Below are 14,000 nucleotides of genomic sequence, written 5' to 3'. Positions count from 1 at the left end.
ACAAGAAGAGGGTACCAACTGATATAACTAATTTCATCAAATAGATAATTGAGTATCTGACTGAGAATCCTTTAGACACCATTGCTCACAAAATGTCAATTGCCTAGCCTTTGCCCAAAGACTTCCAATGAAGAAGAATCCATTACTTCTCAAGGGAACTTATTCTACCTTTTGGATCACTCTGGTCAGCAAGTTTTTCTTACAGTGAACTGAAGCCTGCCACTCTGCACAGCCCTTCCATAGAACCTAATGCTATCCACCTTCTGGAGACAAGCAATCCTGAACATATTTGAAGACAGTTATCCTATTCTACCATAAATTTTCTCTTCTTCAGGTTAAACATGCCCAAATCCTTCAATCAATCCTTGGACAGGAACATAAGGCTCATGTCTACTCTTTTTTTGTTCTCATCTGAGGGCACATTGAGCTTATCAATGTCCTTAATAAAATATGGTGCCCCTATACACGTTCTGATGAGGACAGAGTAAAATGGGACTATCATCCTTGAGCTGTACACTGTGTCTCTCTTAATACAGCCCAAGGCATCAGGGTTTTTTAGTTGCCATATCACATTGAGCTTGTAAATTCCCCCTAGTCTGTTTAAGTCAAACAGATATTGAGCCCACCTTGAATCTGTGAAGTTGACCTCTTAACCAAATGTAAGACTTTTCATTTATCCATATTAAATTATAGCTTTTTTGCCTTAGCCTGATTTCCTAGCCAGTTGAGATATTTTGGGATCTCAGTTTTGTCATTCAGTGTGTTATCTATCCTCAGAATTATGCTTGATGAAATTGCAATAAGTATTCCATCTATGCATTTATCCAGTCATTGATAAAAATGGTAAAAAGCATAAGGCCAAGGACAAATGATCCCCAGAGCACTCATAGAGATCTTCCAAGTTGACATCAAGGAATTAATAGTTACTTTTGGATACAGCCATTTTCAGAACTCTGAATTTACCTAACTGAAATGAATGAATTAATAGTTATTTTTTTGGGTCTCGTTATTCACCAAACTCTGAATTTACCACACTGTATTGAAAACAGAAACTAACTATATATTTGGATATCTTTTTCTTCCTCATTTAGGTTATTATGGTTCATAATAAGCATGTTGGTAGCTTTTTCTAAAAAACTAAATTTGAACAATTGGAAAAAGAATTAAAGTGATAAAATATTTTGAAGGGACACAAAACATTATCATCCATTCAATTCAGTGACTTTCATCTGTAATTTCTTTAACTGATCAAGTCCCAACTGAGGATATAGTAAGAGAAGACTACTCATATAAAATCCTTTTCCACTTTTATTTTTTTCCATAGAATACTTCCAGACACTCCATCCATACATAAACGTACATTTGTAAACACCAAAATGTGATTGGACTGGCAACTTAAGCACTGTTGATTAGAGAATACCTCAGGTGCAGTCAGGGCATAAGGCTGCATCCCAGGAACACATTAATCAACACATTCAAGGAATGCATTAATCAACACTGTGGCATAGTCTGGCATGCTCCATTGTTTAATTGTAACACACAAAAGAATACACAAAGCATAAATCTGAATGAGAATTTCTACAATGTTACTGGAAAAAAAAAGTCTTCTCAGGGTTTTATGTACCATATCCTACTCAACCCTTTCAAAAGACATTGTTCTCTCTCATAACCCTAATAAGCATGATTTTGTTTTCTGAATTATTCAGCCATTAACTATCTTTATAGCTAAACTGTTTATCAAAAGTAGAAATATTTTCTACCGGTATGAATATTTAACTTCATTTTTTTCTTTGCCTTCAAAAACTAAAGGTATGATTTAACTTTGCAGTTACATGTGATGGCTACCTTTGAAACTACCTTTAAGAACTAAAGATTCACTTCAACCTCCTGCTCTTTCCAGTGTTTCATTTGCTCAGTCCCCAGATAAACCTGCTGTCAGAATCTAATCTTTTCAATGAGCAGCCATGGATGAAATGTCCAGATGTCGGGGGGGGGGGAGATGACAAGACACCCACATAGCACATATGCCTACTTTTAGGCATAAACTAAATGTTTATGCCTATTGATGGCCATGTCAAAACTTGAGACTACATAGTCACTTAGGGTAATATAGGTATGCTTGTCTTTTCTCACTAGGCTATAAATACTCAAAGGGTTTAGGGAGAGAAGGGAGAAGAGGATAAGTATTTAGCACCTACATTGTGCCAGGTGCTGTGCTAAGTGCATTACAACTATTATCTCATTTCATCCTCACAACAGCCCTTTGAGGTAGGTGCTATTTTTAACCCCAATTTATAGTTAAGGGGACAGGCCAACAGAGGTTAAATGACTTGCCCAGGGTCACATGGCTAGTAAGTGTCTGAGGCTAGATTTGAACTGAGGTCTTCCTGACTCCAGGCCCAGTGCTTTATCTACTGAGCCACCCAGCTTCCTCATACCATTAAGAGTTTTAATCCAATTAAATAAATGTTGTTTGTGCTTAATAAATACTTAATTTTGAAAATGCAGGTATATTCAAAAGCAGTGTGTCCTAATAGGTAGAGCGCTGGCATCATAGCCAGAAAGACTTGAGTTGAAGCCATTCCTCTGACAAATAGTGGCTGTGTGATCCTAGGCAAGGCACTTAATGCCCAATGCTCCAGGAGCTCAGTTTATAAGTTGAACAGAAGATGCTGATCAGCATTAGTAGAGTTTCCTCTCTTGGGAGTTCCCTGTGTCAATGAAATCATCTGTCCAGCACCGATCCCTAATACTGATACAACAGATCATTAGAAATATTAGCCAGATTATACTTCTAAATGATATTAAAATTAGAGCCACCTATAACTTCATTTTTAATGTCTTTCACATAAAAAAGTAATAATTTTGATAAAGAACCATCATGAAAGACTAATTTGTCAGCAACATGTTCTCTGCTGACTTCAGAAAACTTTTTAAAAGCATAAATAAAAATGCAACATTGATAATATGTCAGTAGAGTGTCATTAGTAGAATACAAATTCCCTGAGAGAAGGAGCTATCTCATTTTTGATTTGTTTTCTCATGTCTAGTACAGAGCTTGATACGTAGCAGACAATTAATAAATGTCTGATGATGATTGATCAGCCACAGTAAGTGAATGTACATCCAGTTAGCGGATGTTTCCAAACATCTTAAGCACAAGAACCAACCATCATTTACAATACATTTACTTATGTAATTCTCCCCTCTCCCTTCCAATCACCCCCAAATCAATTTTTAAGCATGCATTTTCTCTCTCAGACATAGTCAGGGGAGAGAGATGGGAATTATGCAAGAAAATTGACTGCTGCTGCCACTATAGGTATAATTTCCTTTCTGGCTGAACCTCTGATGGGTTGTTTGGAATAGATGAAAAGTGTTGAAGAGTGAATTCTTAAGCAATATTTAGCATTACAGAGACATTCATATCTCATGAATTACTCTTAAAAAGCCTTCAAGGGGCAGCTGCAGCTGCTGACAACAAAAGCACCCCAATCTGGGGGGCTGATGTATATATGTATGTGAAACAATGATTAGATGGAGCTAATCTTCAAAATTCAAGGACGAGGCATGAATTATATGAATGAATACAATATATTATGTACCATGAGCTTTTTGAGGGGAGAGACTTTGTTTTATTCATCTTTGCACACCCTAAAATCTTTGCATGTACAATGGTCATAAATAAAAACCTAGGAGGAATCTTAGATGACACCTACTACAATTTATTGTTTCATGGTTGAGGAAACTGAAGCCCAATGTCAGAATGACTTGTTCAAAGTCATATAGATGACCAGTGGCAGAGATGAAATTTTAACCCAAGTCCTCTGACTCCATGTCCAGTATGAGTTCCTTTGTACTTAATCAATGTTGAATTAAACTGATCTGAATATTTCTTGAATAAAAGAATGAACATAAGAAATTGAGAATTTGCTCTCATAACTGGGCAGGGCTGAAGAGAGAATAAATTCATATTCAGGTTTTGTTTATTTCTTTTTAGTTGACTGATGCAAGTAATCAATAAATCACTGAGATGATAAAGACCCCAGTACCATTTTGTACAAATTTAGAACCAAGTTTCAATAAGCATTATGATATAATCATCATACATTATCATCTGGAGTCACGGCCAAAACATTGTTAAGTAGCAGTATAAATGATATCAGACTAACAATTATCTGTGTAATCATGAGCAAGTCACTTCATGTGTCTGAGCCTCAGTTTCCTCCTCTGTAAAATGAAGGGGCTGGACTACATGACCTCTAAAGTTCTGTTCTTAGTACTGAATCCTATGACTGTTCCTTTATGTTAAAACTCTTTAGCTTCAAACTTTTGGATAACAAAACTGATTCAGGTCTTCATTGTTGGATTTAATTCACACTATTAATTCTCTTCACCATAATATATTGTTTAAATGCCTTGAGTTATAACAACAAAACAAAAACATCACACCATGATAAAGGTTTGATTCTTATCAGTGAAACTCATTATTGATGAAGTATAAGCAAAACAGATTTTACAATGATATTGATTTGCTACTCAGGATATAATTTCTCTTCCCCTTCATTCATACATAATATTTACTTGGGAAAGAGAAACTCATATGTGTTTTACCAAAAAGAAAAACTCCATTCCATCTGCAATAAGTACCTCCAGCAGTGAATCAGATTTTTCCTTTTCAAAGACATTACACAGACTAAATTTTAAAGAGTTGCATGGATATTCTTTCTCTTCAGGGTAGTGGACAAAGAAGGACACCCCTAACATCAAATTCAATTCAATTCAGCAAACATTTACGAAGTCCCTGAAATATGATAGAGATAGAAAGATTAAAAAAAAGATGTAATCCATCCTCAAGGAAATGACATCTGCCATGTGGGTTGGGGATGAGGATAATATATAACATGTACATAAGTAAGAATAATACAATGTAGGGAGTGATGGGGGCCAAAAGAGAGATCCAACGTGCTCTAAGAAAATTTGAAGAAGAGCTAATACTTTTAGCTAGGATGATCAAGGAAGGCTTCACAGAGAAGGAGGCTCTTAATTTGAATGGTGAAGTAAGGCAGAAATGAGGATGGACTATATTCTACACATTGACATGAATATATGGAGGACAGGAGATAGCATGCCAGATCTGGGAAACAACAGGTAATCTAGACTGGTTGGGATGTAGAGTGCTAAAGTCCAAAATGAGGCTAGAGTCAGATTATGAATTAAGTTAAATGTCAGGTTAAGAAGATTGTATTTTAACCTAGAGGCTTTTTTTTTAAATCATGGTGTGACATATCAAGACCTCTATGCCTTAGTAAGATTATGGTGCCATCTGTGTGGAGGATACATTTGAAAGGGAAAAAAAAAACTAGAGTCAGGAAGACCCATCAGGAGACTATTATTTAAAATTGCTACAGAATGTATAAAATATTTGGGAAATTATCTTCCAAAATATACAAAATAACCACATAAATACAACTACAAACAACTGTTTACTGAAGTAAAGACAGACCTAAATAATTGAAAAAATAGTAATTACTCATAGGAAGGATAATCAGGAGCCAATATGATAACAGGAGGCAGCTGGTGGCACAGCGGATAGAGGGCTGGGAGTCAGGAAGACCTGAGTTCAAATTTGGCTTCAGGCATTTACTAGCTGTGTGACCCTGAGCAATTCACTTAACCTCTATCTGACTCAGTTTCCTCAACTATAAAACGGGGATATTAGCACTCATGTCACAGGGGTGTTATGAAGATCAAATTTGATCATATTTGTAAAAATGCTTAGCACAGTACCTGGCACCTAGGAGGTGCCATATAAATGCTCATTCCCTTCCCTCATAAGAAAAAATGACAATATTATCTAAATCCAGATATCTAAATATTATATAAATGCTTACTTATTCAATGTCATACCAACCAAACTACTAAAAGATTACTTTACAGAACAAGAATAAATTAAGTCAAGAAACTCAAGAAAAAATAAGGGGGAAATGGGTTTGAAGGTAGCCTAGCAGTGCCAAATATCAAACTATACTTTTGTTGTTATTGTTGTCATATCCAACTCTTCATGACCCCATTTGGGCTTCTCTTGTCAAAGACAGTAGAATGGTTTTTCATTTCCTATTTCAGATCATTTTATAGAAGAGGAAACTGAGGCAAACAGGGCTAAGCAACTTGCCCAGGATCACACAGCTACTAAGTGTCTGAAGCCAGATTTGAACTCAGGAAGGTGAGTCTTCCTGATTCCAGGCTAGATACTCTATTCACTGTGTCACCTGGCTGTAGTAGTAATATTAAAATTGAAGAGGATGGGACTGATATTTTTATACAGAAAAAGACTGTGGGAAGATCTGCAGGTCCCATCCCCATCAAAAACAATTTGACACTGGAAAAAAACAATAGATCAATCAGTGAACTAGATTAGGTACAGAACATACAGAAGTAATTTTATCTCATGGTCTAGTATTCGCTAAATATAAAAATGCCTGCTACTGGCATAAGGGGTGGGAGGGAGGGAAAATAGATTTCTGTGTATTAAAAAAAAAAGAGAGAGAGAGAGGCAAAGGTATTACAGATGTGAAATGTTACACATACTTTCAATTAAGGTCACTGTATTATTAGTTTTGTTTAACTAATTTACTTCATTATAAGAGACCATTCAAGAAGTGGGAATGATATATATAAATACTTGTAATATAAAAACAAAACATATCAATAAAACTTTTTTTCTAAAGTAATAGTCCAGATGAGCTGTGAAGGGGATTTGAACAAAGGGTGGTAGCAAGATGGGCAAAAAGAAGGGGGCAAATGCATGAAATGTTGTAGTGTGAAATGGACAGGACTTAGCAACGTAATTGGATATGATGAAGGATATGGAAGAGCCAAAGATGTTCCAAGGTTTTGAAACTAGGTATCAGAGAAGAACAAGAGTAGGGAAGTTAGGAGTTGGGACAGGTTTGGGGGATATCAATGATTTAACAAGCATTTATCAAATATCTGTTCTGCATCAGAAACTCTTTCTGGCACCTAAGATACAAGGGACAAAAAAAGAAACAGTTTCAGCCTTCTGTGATTTTGTATTCTATCAGGGGAGACAAGACATACGTTCATAAGTATATTAAAACAAATCCAATACAGTTTTGGGAGGTAATGGTAGCTGGCATGGGGGGAAAATTGGAAAAGGATACTAAGAATTAATTCTAAGAGGTATGGCTAGGAAAGGAATACATTCCAGGCATGGAAGAAAGGCAGTGAAAATTTCCATTGGGTATGAAGCATTTGAGATTCTAGAAGGGCAGATATGTGGAAATGTCCAGCAAGAAGCTGGAGATAAGGAAGTGAATTCAATGGAAGAGATTTGAGCTAGAAATGGAAATTTGGTAGTCATAAATGAATATATGGAAGTGGACAAGCTTACCCAGGAACGAGTGTGGAAAGAGAATAAAATCCAGGGCAGACTCTTAGGGAGGTAGGAGGCAAACAATTGAAGAAACAGTGATCACATGATTTCAAAGGGCATCAAGAAGGCCCTTGGGCCCACTTATTGGCTATTGCTTGAAATCTCACCACTACTACTTCATCACTTTGGTGTATGGTTCTCTGGAGGTACAAACACTGTGCTATCAAAAAAGGAAAAATGGAGCCTGTGAGATAGTGACTTTGTCTACTTCATAATTTTGACTGAAGCTGGCTCTACTCAGAAGTCTCACTACTATGATGACTGTGGGAAAAGCTACAGAAAACTCTAAGGAATAAGCTACATAAAAACTCTCTGACTATCGAGTCGAAGATCAAATCCCTGAATAGCCTGGGCATGTCCTGAATAGGAGCAAGCTTCAGAAATGCTGAGAATAGCAGCAAGTCACAACAAAGTCGGGTCATTGTATTGCAAGGGAAAGGAATGGAGAAGACACCCAATATTTAGTTTCGACCAGATTAAACCATTAACAGAAAGAAAAATGAGACATTTTAGTGGCTCTGATGGTGCCTAACAGCCAAAAAGTTAATTTAGTAGCCTTAAAAAAAAGGCAAGCCAAAATGATCACAAAACTAGAGGGCATTCAAAGAGGTGGAATTGTACTTTATTTCACTTGTTACTTCAGAAAAGAGGTTTTAAATCCCATTCTCTCAAACAATAAGTAAAAGAGAAAATAAGGTACTCAGGCCAGAGAAACTCCCTTAGAGACCAGAGAGGTAAGTGCCATTGAAAATGGGAAAGCACCTGCTTTAGGGCCCATTACTACTATCTGTAAAGGCACAATGCAATTCTTTATACCTGTTCCTCTTTGCTCCGGAAAGTTTTTTGCTTTGCTTTGTTTTGTTTTCACTTTTCTCTATTAGCCGTCATTTGTAAGTCACCAACAGGGTACTGCTCTCTTTCCATTACTCTGAAGTATGTCATAACATATTAACTTACAGCTGAGAGACTAAGAAAAGCTGGCCTATCTCATTCTAAGTACTAGTATGGTATTTTAGAATATTGTGAGGTTATTTTACTCAATGACAGTAGGGAAAGTTTTTCATCTTCCAAATAATTCTACTTGAATTGACTTACCTGTGCCCTGCTCTAATGGGTACTACTTCTAATTGCAGTGTTTCACATTATAGATATGTCTCACTTCATGCAGCAAGATACTTTCTTGAAAAATTGTATGTTCAAATTTAAGCCTAAAAATCAAGTCGTAGGTTCAAGTCAAGAATCATAGGTTTAGAACTGGAAGGAACTTTAAAGTTCATCTATGCTATCCTTGTCAACTGAAAAGACATACTTCAACACTTCAAAGAGCTGTGATTTTATCAATGTGGGTCCTTCTTTCCCCAATACAGATTGTTAGCACTCCAAGCCTCAATAGATCATTTAAATGAATTGTTCTAAAGGAAAAAAAAAACATGACTTGGTTGTCAACATTCTGGTGATGAGCTCCTTTGACCAAGGTTAGTCCTTGGACCGGCGTTGTGCTCTGACAAGGGGCCTTTAAGAACTTTCACAGTTTGGCAGCCTTTAAGCACTCAGGGTCATCTCCACACTATGATCAGATATTGCAGTAGGATTTTAGTGGAAACAATGAAAATATTTATCAGTTTTGCAATATGAAATGTCTGTGTCTCTTCTGAAAGGAGACAAATACCTATACTGCCTACTTTTCAAAGCAATATTACTGGTTTCTTAGGCTTAATTGGTAGTTTCAGAACAGTTCTAAATTCTATCAGCTAAATAAATACCATTAAAACTGAGTAACTCATATGAAATCTCCCTTGATACCTAATGGAAATTGTAAGCCTATTTTGGTGTTTGATTCATTAACTTTTTTAAAAATCTAAAGATTACCCCAAATAAAGGATTTCAGAAGAAAACAATATGCACTAACAGTTTAACTATCATAAGATCTTGAATGCTGTCCAGTTTCTTAGTTCAAAGTTTATGAGAAATTAATTCCCTTTAGAGAGCTGGAGACATAAAAAGGTATAGGATGAAATATCTGAACAATTACTCTCTCTCTCTCTCTCTCTCTCTCTCATAAATTCCATTAGGCAGATATCATTGTTGAAAAAAGGCTTTATACAGTTCTCTGTAGCATGTTCTAGATGTCCAAATAAGATTTTCTTCCCCATACTGGCAACAGATAACTATCAAGATGGCATTGAAGGCCTACCAATGCTATCTCTGTTTTAAAAATGGGGGAAGCAGAAAGCAAAAATAAAAGCTAACTTAAAAAACTTCCCAAATAGACTTTTGAACTACCTGACCTCATAGTGTAACTTGAGAAAGCATGTAGACAGCAGTATCTCAAAAGATTTTTGATAGGTATTTGGTGGGGGAAACGACAACACACACAATTCTTTCCTCAGTCAAATAAATATGCACTTATAAATTCAATCTCTAGTTCCTACAGAGGCATATTTGTTTACTCTTAGAGTTTCTGCTCCGAGTTCTGTTCTCTCTGCAAGTTTCACATTTCATGGCTTATTAAATCAATCTTAATGAGAAAAGATATGGAGGGCTGCCTTGTTTTCCCCTGGAGATTTAACCTACAATCCAATAAACAGCAAAAATCAATGATTTTGAGTCTATAGTCTTGTACTCTCATCTTAAAGCTTTTAGATGTGAAAATATAAGTAAATATGGGAATAGGACATATCGCATTAATAATAAATACAACCAAATTGTGCCATCTTACAGCATTACACCCTTTTTCCATTACTGCTTTTTTTTTTAAAAAAAAAAAAAAGAAGAAACAAACTCCTACCTTGTAAAATGGTCTTCTGGTGTAAGATTTTTTTTTTTCTTTTACTCTTTTATGCCATAGGCCTCTTCAGCAGAGCCCTGTGAGTTGAGAAGTAGAGGATATAAATGTAAGCCAGACATTTACCAGTCAATCACGTCTGTCAAGATGTTAACTTTGACTTGACTCCCTGATGGGAAACAGCAATTAGGGTGTAGCCCTGGAAGCAAAGACAAACTGTGAATTAAATTTGCCAAAGCATATTTCTTTGAGTTAAATTAAATAAGACAGCTGAAAGGATATAAGAGCTGATTAGAACTGTGTTGCCATTATCCTCTCAAGAGTCACCAGCCAAAGAAGTCACTGCTAAAATTATCCTTTCAAGTTTGAAGTAGTAAAGTTTTGGGGGTTTGGCAATATCTCTAAAGTGTTTTCCTGTGTGCTTTAGAATACATCAAAATGTTTCTGTACTGAATTTGACAAAATTAGCTAAGGTTTTAAAGACTTGGGGAAACACTTCTGTAAGTTCACATTATACAATGCAAATGGTAGTGTCATGGAGATTAGTGGATATCTATTATGAAATCTAAGCTAAATTTATAACAATGAAGATATTCTTCTTTTGGTATTTAATTCCTGCTGATAAACTAGAACCTCTCTCTAAAGGAATATTGGTGAAATTCTGTAGGAAATAAAGGATTTATTTTCATCAGCACAATCAAGTATCCCACAGAGGGCAAAGAAAATGCTTTTCAGTGATCCCCACAGTATCATCTCTTTTCTACTCCTTCTTTTCCTTTTTCAAACACTGCCAAGTATGCATTATGTTAATAGTATTTCACCAAAAGGGAAACTGTGAATATGCCACTGGGTTGAGCTTGGAAGGACATGTATCTGAGTACAGATTTCAAATGGAGGCAATGGGAGTTTCTTTTTTCATGTTTCAATAAATGCATTTTTACAACTCATTTCAGGGAAAAATCTCATAGGGAACCTATGGTCTAGTAAAGGAATGATTCCATAGCATCGTTTGGGAGAACTGCTCAGCCATGCCTGCTTGTGTTAATGACAAGGGTACTAATACACTTTTGACTCTTACTAGGTAGAATTAAATCTCCAAGCCTTTGTTTGAAACCTTGAATGTTCCCCAAAACTTCTCAGAGATGGTTAATTAATAGTACCTGCTCATATACAGCCCATTACAAAACTACCTATTCACAGTAATTAGTAATTATATCAAAAACTTCTCTTTTGTTTTTTAGGCAATTGGGGTTAAGTGACTTGCCCAGGGTCACACAGCTAGTAAGTGTCAAGTGTTTGGTCTGAGGCCGGATTTGAACCCAGATCCTCCTGACTTCAGGGCCGGCACTCTATCCACTGCTCCACCTAGCTGCCCCTCAAAAACTTCTTAAAGGAGAATTTTCTAAAAATTTTTGGCCATTATTCTTCCTTCAAATAAGCATGTTAATTTGTTTTCCATTCCTCTGACATACATTTCTTTCTTCTCAGCACAATGGGAAAATCACCCCCCCACACACTTTCAAGCAAGAAACACTAGACATCTGGGGCAAATAGAGTTGGACAAGGGGGACTGGGTATGATTGAGATAGAACAGTGACAGGTGTCATAGAAGTTGAAGAGGCTGAAGAAGAAGGTCATAGTGTTTAAAGGGGGTAAGGATTTAGGTGGAGAAAAAGGGTATGAGCTATGAAGTGATGAAGCGAACTTTACAGGAAGATGGATATTGTTGAATATTGGTGACAGAGGAAGCATCTGAAAATGATAATGAGGTGCAAGGAATGTGCTATCTCCTGCTCCTGATCCTGTGCCTTATGGGGTATGAAAGGAAAAGTCAACCTTGGAGAAGCTGTCAAGAAACATAGTGTCTTCAGGAGTAAGCTAGATTTTAGTGGGCATCATAAGATGAAAGGAATGTGAGAGAAGAGAGACATAGGATAAAGAGGAGTTTTTTTTAAAAAAAAATACAGGTTTTCAGATGGCGTAATGAAAAAGGATAGAGGAAAGTAAGACCGAGCTTACAAAGAAGGGGAAGAGCAGATGTCATGTTTTGTCTTGCCACTGATTTCTCTCCTGAAAACTCCCAGTGATCTTGAGTAGACTGTGTGGCATACCCCAGGTCAAGCAGAGGATTAGGGTTTATCTGCCCCAGTAAAGATGTGAGTTCAGGAGAGGGGCATGATAGACATAGATATAGTGTGGTTGGGTAGCTGGTGACTTGCCAATGGGAAAAAAGAACATGACCCCTGGACAGACGAAGCATAAACTCTTCTTCCCATGTGTTAGTGCTTACATCAAAGTCCCAGCTATCCTATACCAGTGATGGCTCAAAGGTGGGATGGGGTAGGGTGAGAACATTTCAATTATTTTGTGTCAACTTCCCACCTCCAACATCAAAACATGAATTTCATTGCCTTTGTATCAGAATAGTGTTAGCTTTTCTATCTAACAAGCCAAAGCTAAAAATCAAAAAGTCAACATGAGATCAAATTTGCTTTATATGTTCTTGTCACAAAAGATAAACAACACCTAGGTTTAAATATCCAACAAACCCAAAGTCATTCTGACTTTCAACATGTAAGTCAACCACAGTTTGAAGGAAATCAATTGTCTTTAGCTATAATTTACATTAAAAAACCGTTTTAAGCAGACATTTGTCTTCTCTGATTAAAGAAAGAGAAAAGACTCCTTTAATAGGGAATTACCCACTGCCCATAATGTAATTTCAGGTGGAGCACTCTGCCCGTAATTGCATGGCTTGATCTGGAGTACTGCTAGGTAACTCATTTCTCCTCTTTGAATGAGAATTCATGATAAACAACACAACCAAAAGTTTTATGCTACATAGCCATTTATACCAGAGAGATCAGAAATCAACCAGACATCCTCAAAATCCCAGCTATTCTGTTCTTTGTGGTACAACTGAGAAGATATTCCACGTATTTCTTCCTCCTGTTTAGCTGAGGGTGATTTCTGAAAAGTGCCCCTGTTAAAGACCCAGCAAGGGCTAGTTTATATAAAAATGCCAACATTTTACTCAAGTTTGACCTCTAGAGCCAATTCCATTTTCAATTTGCTTGAGCTCAGAGCTGTCCTGCTTTCAAGGTCAAGAAAAGAAAAGTAGCTTGAAAATAATTTTCAAAATAACAAGTAAATTTAATAAATGAGAACAATGTTGTGATTTTATATTTACTATCATACAATTCTGTAAAATTTCACATTTGCAAAGTTGTTTTGTTTTGGATGCTACTGTCACCTTTCATTACTTACAAATTAATTTTCAAACTCTGTTCTTCAATCTTGCCAGATCCTTAACCAACATCAATGCTGTATTAGCCCACAAAACTTTTCATTTTTCTCTGTATTTCCTGCTTGTGACACATTCTTTGGATTGAATTTGGGGTCCATTCATAATCATGGCCTGGAGAAAAAGGGATGAATAAACAGTTCTGTGGAAGTTGGCATTTATTTTTGGTTTCTCTGGTGCACGCAAATCACCCAATTGACTTCTGGTTTAGTGTAGCACCACAGAAAGCCAATCGCATCTTGAAACCCAGTTATATCATTACCTGTGACACACTAACAAAATGAACTCCCAGAAAAGTTAAGTATAGACAGGAAACAAACAAAAGTTTCCATGAGTCATTTTGCTTACTGCCTAGAGCACTAAGAAAGGGCATGGAAAAGGGGGAATGCTAACCAGTTACTGCCCATACTCTGACCGGATGAGGTTCAGTGGAGGTAGTGACTCAGACTTCTGGC

At 36.6% G+C, this 14,000-nt stretch overlaps 1 protein-coding gene across 20 annotated transcripts in view; it reads right to left on the bottom strand.

The window, feature by feature from the left end:
• NRCAM (neuronal cell adhesion molecule) overlaps window positions 1–14,000 on the bottom strand; it is a 314,411-nt gene that overhangs the window by 147,233 nt on the left and 153,178 nt on the right. For all 20 annotated transcript variants that reach the window (XM_078154286.1, XM_078154292.1, XM_078154297.1 and 17 more), the window contains one exon: window positions 10,245–10,321. The gene's annotated coding sequence lies outside the window, so the exon portion shown is untranslated. The remainder of the gene's footprint in view (window positions 1–10,244; window positions 10,322–14,000) is intronic.

This window comes from Phascolarctos cinereus, unplaced genomic scaffold (assembly GCF_003287225.1).
Source record: "Phascolarctos cinereus isolate Bilbo 61053 unplaced genomic scaffold, phaCin_HiC Scaffold_1;HRSCAF=81, whole genome shotgun sequence".
In the NCBI taxonomy this organism is placed as follows: Eukaryota; Metazoa; Chordata; class Mammalia; order Diprotodontia; family Phascolarctidae; genus Phascolarctos; species Phascolarctos cinereus.
This window is presented reverse-complemented; position numbering and strand designations above follow the sequence as displayed.